Source organism: Dreissena polymorpha, chromosome 15 (genome assembly GCF_020536995.1).
Source record: "Dreissena polymorpha isolate Duluth1 chromosome 15, UMN_Dpol_1.0, whole genome shotgun sequence".
Lineage (NCBI taxonomy): Eukaryota > Metazoa > Mollusca > Bivalvia > Myida > Dreissenidae > Dreissena > Dreissena polymorpha.
In genome coordinates, this window is record NC_068369.1 from 57,540,511 (window position 1) to 57,549,366 (window position 8,856).

Here is an 8,856-nt window from a genome sequence, read left to right on the forward strand (position 1 = left end):
GGTCCCCTAAAGTCAAAAGGCAACATATGAATACAGGCGCAGTTCACCATAAAATGTCAAAGTTGTCCCAATATTACGTAGCATAAAGTTGTATAAGTTATCATGTTTCTTTAAACATGTAGCACAATAATATACAACTTATTCTAATTAAAACAGCCATATTAATGACAACTAGATGTACATAATTTAGTATCAGTATAAAGCCATTGCGTGATTTTGACTGGCCGCGTGTCATTTGAAAGCCATATTATCTCGTTCCGTCAATTTTCGTCACTGAAAAACTGACCGAGGTTTGGGACCACTTCAGATAAAATATTTTGCGTTTGTGACTTTTAGTAGTCCTTCATTGTTTTCAGCAATGAAAGTATCCCGAAAGTCATCCTCTCCGGAACTAGAAAATATGGCTTTCAAATGACACAAGGTCAGTCCATATCCCGCAATGTTTTCAGCTGTTGGTCGCTTTGGAGTTCCTCTATGCAACAGCACGTCTAACAATCTAATGTTCTTTTCTTTAAGTCTTTTCATGACTGAAACAAACTGAATTATGGATTTCAGTAACAATATAGATGTGGGCCATATTGTCAGTAATTTTACATGTTTTAAGCAAAGATCCCAGTGCTTCAACATCATCAGGAGCACTGTGGGCGTTGCAGGTTGCCCGGAGAACACGTTCACTAGATCGTCTTGTTTGTGTGACTGTCCAGGATACGATTTTTGAAAACCGGCAAAGAGTCAACAAAACTGCTTACACCATTACAAAACGTTTCAAAACAGTGTGTGTTCAGCAATGCACTAACCAAAACCGGAAAATCAAACCTGCGCCCATTATGAGCAACAAAAATGGCTCTAACTTTGCAAGCCAAATCATACAATTAGAGAAGTTTAAATTGATACACTATCAATACTTCCACCATTTACACGCATTCTGCCATGATCATTAACAGAGATGCCAATCACTTTCTGAGCTTCGGAAGAAATTGGCACTGTTGTCTTCACATATGTCGAGAACTTAAAACCCGTCTTAAAATGCATAGCAGCAATCTGAGTAATATCGGGCAATACTGTACCTCGAACTGAAATACAAAATTAAATTCACACAATGCTTATTTCATGAATTTTAGAATTCCCCTTTAAGTTTCATTCTGACGCCTGATATGATCGATGGTTATGAGAAAAATCAATTTTCAGCACAACAAGCACATTACATATTGACAAGTCGTTGAACTCAAATTATCGCTTGTGAAAAGAATTCACCATTTATATGAATAGCTCAGAATTTTAATATACCTATGCTCCTTCATAAGATTAATTACTAAAAGTAATGAATTTATTTTAAAAAAAATGTAATATTTGAAATAGCTTTAATATTTATAATAACAATCACAAATATTTTTAATAAAGTGCCTGCCCTGGGGTTCTATCCAAAAATTCTTTAAAAAAATGAAATTTTACCAAACTATGAACACAGTGCCTTTAATAAAACAATAATTATTAATATGTTTCATGTACATCTGGAATAGGAAATAAGAAGACAGTTGATGAGAAAAAATACTAAAATTTGGCACCAGAATAGTCAATAACATTTTATTAAAAGTTAGTTTTTACACTTACTCCATTTCTTTCTCATAAGCATCAATGACAGCCTTGTTAGACGACGCAGTTGAGATTGTCTTGATGGCCTCCCCAGCACGAGCCTCCATCTTCTTAAGATTTCTATTTGCAATAAGCGTAATGTTTAGAGTGGTTAGGAAGTTATTTACCTTCACCGGCCTGCCCAAACTGACTTTCATTGCTGAAAAGAGAATTGAAAATGATAAGAACAAGAAAACAAAATAAGGCCGTAGTTACTTAATAATGACGTTACAATGTATTTTCATAGAATCCATTGGTATCATCATTACCGGTACATTATTAAATAACATGAATGAGCAATCAATTGGATTTAACAACACAAATGCGAAACTAAATTTGAAAACTGAATATGATGGACACCGAAATGTTTCCTTATATATTACATGATAAACAAATATTCACTGGGAATGACACTTGGAATTTTAAGGGGTCTGAAAATGTGTAAGAAGTCCAAAGATCAATGGCAATTGTACAATGATTAAACATTGATAGAAATGGCAGGTTGAAAAATGAAGACATGCATACCTGTTCCAAGCTTGGTATTTACGTTAAAGCATGGCATTACCCTGATCTTGAGATGGTGCTGCTTTCCATAAGCAACTCGGTTGACTTTTCTACTGTCAGGGTTTTCACAAACAACGTACAAATAACCACTGAGGCCATTTTGTAGTTCGCCAACAATGTTATATATTGTCAAATGAATGGGATACATATTACAAAACTGACCATACTGTAATTTGTTAAGCAAAACCTCCAGCTCAACGAGTCAATCAATCTTCTTCCATCCCACCACTTCTGCTTACTCTTTTCACGCCATTTAGCAAATGCGAAAGCTTTTACGTGAGTCATTTTGCACACAAATCGCCATCGCAGAGCTCGGTAAATGAATAATTTTTATCGAAACACAACGTTGTCGATCGGTGTTTGCTTCTTTTTCGATTTTGCAAATCGCTCGCTTTTATTTCGCACTTTCATTTTGCTAAGAAATGTCAACAACCGTGACGTCATCAACACAAATATTTTATGAAACGAATTAATTTAACTTATATTTGTATTGTATAGTTATTAAAATCTGAAAGAGATTAGCAAATTTAACTCTTAAATAAAAATTAAAAATTTATTTCGTGTATTTAGTTAAATTTCCGGACTTTACCGTAGATATCACTTATAGCCGAAACGCTTTCCGAATACGGCGAAATCGACCGACTATTCCCGATCTCACTAGGCACCTACTGCCTTTATAAGTGACTGTAGTGTAACGGTTATCAATAAAGCAATAAACCGTGTAATCGTTGTCGTATTGTAAAATTGAAGAAAATACGCGTTAACCAAAACTCGAACAGCAAAAGTCTGCGCTATAGTTAGAAAAACCACACAATTAATATATTTTGATTATGTTTTGTTTTTACAAAACCAGAAAGTTTCGCGTATTTTCCCAGTCCCTGTGATCTTTCCCCTGTGATCAGTTATTAATTAAAACAATTAGCTTTTCATTTTTGGCAATAAATGTTGAAATAAATGTAATAGGCACAGATGCAGTACTTATATACACTAATTTACACTAATTTACACAAAAAATCACCACTATGCAAGATATTCTAACAAAAATATATACATCGATCCGTAAAATAACTTCTTCTCCCATTAGCGAAAAAAAAACGCATTACATACTAGTCGCCGCACTCCAGTGCGACGCCAATGGGCCAATGCTACTTCAGGTCTTTCGAGGTGGCGCTTAGGACCGGATGTTTATAAATTTCAAGGATATCTTTTTAGGGTGAGTTTTTTTTTTCTACATATATCGAATTTCATTATAAATCGGACATTGCAGTGCGAGTAAGCGCATATTTATTCATCCACAAATGCACAGAAACATACAATCACAATCCATTAGGACCTTTATAAGTTGTGGCACGATATAGTTTTTGAAAGAAATCGATTTCTTTTATACCTAATGATAAAATATGACATTTCTGCAGTGAAATAACAACAGTGAAAATAAACAAATTGTTCTTTTCACCGGTGAAAAGAACACATTTTCGGAACTCCTTTTTCTATTTTTAGATTATCATAAATAATTTAATATATATTTTCTATGATCACGAGTGATTTCAAATCGACATTCCACCGAATCCAACAAATTTTCTTATATTTTATGCTTTTTCACCGTTTGTTTACATTGTATAAGAGTTTAACTGGAGAATTTCGCTGGTATAATGACGTCATTTCGTCACACTAATGACGTCATTTTGTGTTTTAAAATGTATTTAGGCACGCAACGTGAAAAAAGGTTTTAGCAAAAGGGAAACAGCTGTTAATTGTTTTCTTGAAAAAGGGGCATTAATGAAACAGAAAATGTGTTCATGTCAGTGTAAGATCGTTTGTTATTTCACTCGTGATCATAGAAAAATATATTTTCACTCGTGTTTCACTCGTGGCTGCGCCACTCGTGAAAATATAGTTTCTATGATTCACTCGTGAAATAACGAACGATCTAACACTGACATGAACAAATATTCTCTATATCGTGTCCTTAGCGCCACCACGGATGTAGCATTTACTCATTTATTAACGCATCGCCAAAAAGAGGTGGCGCCCATGAATAACGGCCGTCTGAATGTACACACACACACACACACAAACCTGACATAGATCGTTTTATATTTTGGGGAATAAATGAATTTGTTTCGAGCATAACATAAGCGGAAAACTATTTAAACTGTTCAGGTCATTTTTAAACCATTTTTAAAGTAAGCAAAATATTTAAATACTCAATTCAATCGGAGATCTCAAATTGTGGTATTAGGCATTCAATATTTTAGCAACACACATTAAACGAGTCAGAAGATGGTACTGATAGGCCTTGAAAGTTTGATATCTCATTCAGCACAAGCACTTACTTTTCACCGACCTACATATGGACCCGGCCTGATAGAAGCACAGTTAAAAACCAAGATTTGTATGTACTCAACATTCAATATATGGATGACATATATTGTCTTTCAGAACGTAGCACAATGGAGACCACACTAGGAGAAATGAGTATGACTTTTGCAAATACAACATTCAGCATTGATATACTTCGTAAGTGCCTTTACTTTCATACGTAATCGATATGTTAACTGGAATGCTTATCGTTATCAAGACAGTAATTGGCAGATTTGATAGATTTATACATTTACTCATCAATTTAATAAATTAATGCCTTTAGCTTATTCATGTCTGCAGTTTTTGGGTACATCATTCACTTGATGATAGCTATATCCCTGTTGATTTCAGTTCTTACTAAATTGCTAGGTGAATATCCCATTACATGAACATAAATTGAATAGGCCATGATCTATCATATCTTATCAAACAAACACGTTTAGGTAGCCTATTTTATAACTTATAAATATACACAATTCATGAATAACTCATTTTATATATTTACTTTGTTTTCCTTTTGGACATATTCACGCCTTTCTGATTAAACGTCTTACTAACGCTTTGTTTGCTATGTGTATGTTGCAATTATGAAACATAATGAACATTGACATCCTGTTTTTGTACAGTTTTTCGCATAGCATTATCCATCCACTTTAAAGTAGTGTAATTTTAGCAAATACGTACATGTGTGGTATTTATCTATGGTGAAATCCATGCAAGTTGGTTAACATCCACAAACATAAAAGCCTCTAATGTTGTTTTGTTACAAACAGTAATTTTAACACACAGCTTAAGCGTATGCCATAATTTGAATGATGTAGTCCTGTACAATAAGCACTTATGTAGTACAATGTTTTAAAGTGTCTAGGTCAACTAAAAAGATAACGCCAATCGGTAAACAGTATTATAAGCGAATAGAAACCCTAATAATTGTAACATGCTAGTATAAATCAACATTTCTGAAGTTTCGATATCTTAATATTAATTAAAGGGTTGCAGAATCAGATCCGCATAATGCAAGTTTTTGATTTTATCGGCGCAAAAAGGGTCGGTTTCCCGAATGACAATAATGACTGCGCATTAGATTTGCGATCTCAAAGGTTAAATGAGAAAGGCGGCTCTTGATTTGAAAATACACGTTTTCATTGATTGTATCTCACGCGCTTTCCGGTATGTTTACACTGTTTTTACTTAAGTCTGCTTTTAGTAAGGCTAACCTTAGAGTGTAATCTGGTTGTCTTCAATTGTTTTCCAATATCTACACATTTGATTTGACATTTATAATCCTACTGGGTTTGATCTTAGCGACGGATCTACTTGTATCTAGTTATAATGGATTACATTATGATGCAAAGAAAAAGGAAAAACAAGGTTCTCGGGAATTGAAACGTGATAATAATGAAATGAAATCAAAATTAAATGTTTGCCATGTAGCGGATAAGCGTATAATTTATTAATATTTAAATAACAGTACGCCTTATTCAGTAAATTGTTAAACGGTTGGAGACTACTGAAATCATGATGTGCGCAAAAAGCTGAAAAATCGTTGTTAATTTTGGCTTTCTTTTTATATAATACTTCTAGTATCTGTCAAATGAGTTCTTGATTAAACTCACATAATTTGACCATATTATTCCAACAAACTAAATGCTAAAACTTCGTGTTTGATCCGCAGCAGTCATTTTTTACGTTAATAAAGCTTGTGAACACTCAAGAGGCTGAGTTTGAAACTGTGTCTTGGCTTAGTTCGTAACTGGATCACATTGAGTTATTATCTACGTCACTTGATCAAAGTAAAGGAAAATCTTGCGAATACTCTAGATACCACATTTATTTTCCAGTTTTAATGGAACTTGGACAGAAAATGTGTCCTAATAACATCTCGGCCGAATTTGAAACTGGGTCTTAAGGCGGTCAAAATCTAGATCACTAGGTCAAACAAAAGTGATGTATCTTGTTAATACTCTGGAGGCCTTATGTGTTTGTCAATCTTCTTGAGACTTGGTTAGAACGTTTATCCTAATCATATCTCAGCCGAGCTCGTACTTGTGCCGCAAAGGGTCAAAACTAGACAACTATGACAAAGTCAAGAATATTAACACTCTACATCGTTCTTGTCAAATCTTTATTTAACAAATTCAGAACATTTGCCCCGATGGTATCTCATATTACTTGAAACTAGATCATGTGACGTCAAAAATAAGATCACTAATACATATTAAAGAAAAAGCTTGCGAAAATTTAAGAAGGCGCGTTTGTTTTTCGCAATCTTCTGGAAACTTGCTCTAAACATTTGTTGTTATTACTCTTCAAACCCATCAAATATGTTTCCTATCTATTGAAAAACATGGAGCGTAGTTTTCCTTATTTGACAGTAAACCATTAGAAAACCAATAGAAAACTCAAAAAGTTACATAATTTGCTCACTGATTGTGAAACTTTCTTAGAAGATTAAACACGGTGTATATCTCGTCATATTTCGAACATGATAAGTTTTGTTGTTGTTTTTTTACATGCAGTCAAGTGTTGGGTAAGTTTTCTTAATAATTCTACTGTGAAATTTTAGAACACTTCCTGCTTAGAAATGTTAAGTTTGTTTGGGTCTAAAATGAGCGCCTTGTGGTCTTCAGCCATCTTGTTATTATTTGACATTTACTCTATGAACACTGATGAAGAGAGTTTTGCTTTTCAGGGTTCATAGCTTTATGTGTGAACAAAATTCCCTGATTTTCCCTTATGGAAAAAAAATCCATGATCATAATTTCGACCTATTTCTTGTTTTAGACGGCCTCAATGAGTAGCAATTGCGGACAATAAAATGTATTATATTTATGTAATTTTAAACCAATGGCCTCCCATCTCCCCTCACAACCATCCTTTCCTCGCCTTTTCATTTATTTTCATTTAATGTTTGTTTTGCAACAATAATTGGAACATATTGTTAAGTAATTCAACATCATTTAACAGTAATAGGAACAACAATACTAAGACAAGGTTATATATATATATATATATATATATATATATATATATATATATATATATATATATACACTTATAAATCTACGTGAATCTACAGCTGCTATATATACAGAGAGAAAGAGAACAAGAAGTAGGTATTAACAAATAGTACACTAAGCTACATTTATACTACAAAGCCACCATAGCCATGCAGATGAATCGATTTGCTGTTTAATTGTATGGACTTTTCGACACAAGTCGGGAAAGTCTGACCAAACAAAATTCCCTGATTTTCCCCTGATTTCAGGAACTTTTTCCCAAATTTCCTGACTTTTCCCTGACTGGAAAAAGTGAGTCTTTTTCCAGGTTTTCACTGATTTCTAGGTTGGCTGGGAACCAAGTTTCGTACAACACGCCATTCCTTCACACTTCAGCCGGTACTTGAGAAATCTAATTGGTCTTCTTCGAAAGCGGATGCATAGCAAAAACCAAACCATTATTGTGACTTTGTACTTGAATAAGTATTTTTCCTTCGTCCAATTCAACACACTTCGGTTTAAGAGTGTTTTTTTGTGATTCAATTTGTACTCTTAGTATTATGACAGATTGAAACACTCCAATCAAGCTGCTTGCAATGTATTCAAAAGTGACTGACATAACTTAGTCAAATGCTTTCATAATACATAGATGTATATGTCCCCCATCCCCTAACACACACTTATGACAATACAAACTTGCATATCATTGGAATGAATGCATTATCAAGCATGCAAAGCTTGTAATTTCTCGATATAAAATGTTAATTCCCCTTAGCATAATTAAATTTGCTTACATATTCATTTTGGTTCAAAGTCTAAAGCATTTCTGTCAGTTGCTTTTAAAGTCGCATATCTATTTTATTTTCCTGAAATGTAGACATTTATTAAAACAATTCACGTTACCTCTATTTCGATAGATATTTATCTGGTTATAATGTTATTTTGTTGAAATCATGAAGAAAACAAGTGTTTCATTCAACACATATATTTTGTTTCGATCATCTAGAGCTCTTTTAACTCAGGCCAGCAGAAATCGACTACTAAAATGAAACCTTTTGTATACAGCCACGACATCGACAGTGTGCATGCGTATAGCGGTACTTAACCTTTATTAAAGTCATAATGATTTTACTTTACTGATTTTCCACGCCCGTTAAAAGTGTACCCACCGGGGACAACGTTTCATAATGATAGCAAGACATTTTATTGAGCGGTTAAAATATCAGTATCAACTATATAAATCAAGTCATAATACTCAAATCATGTCACGAACTTCATTTTAAGAGTCACTGAGTAT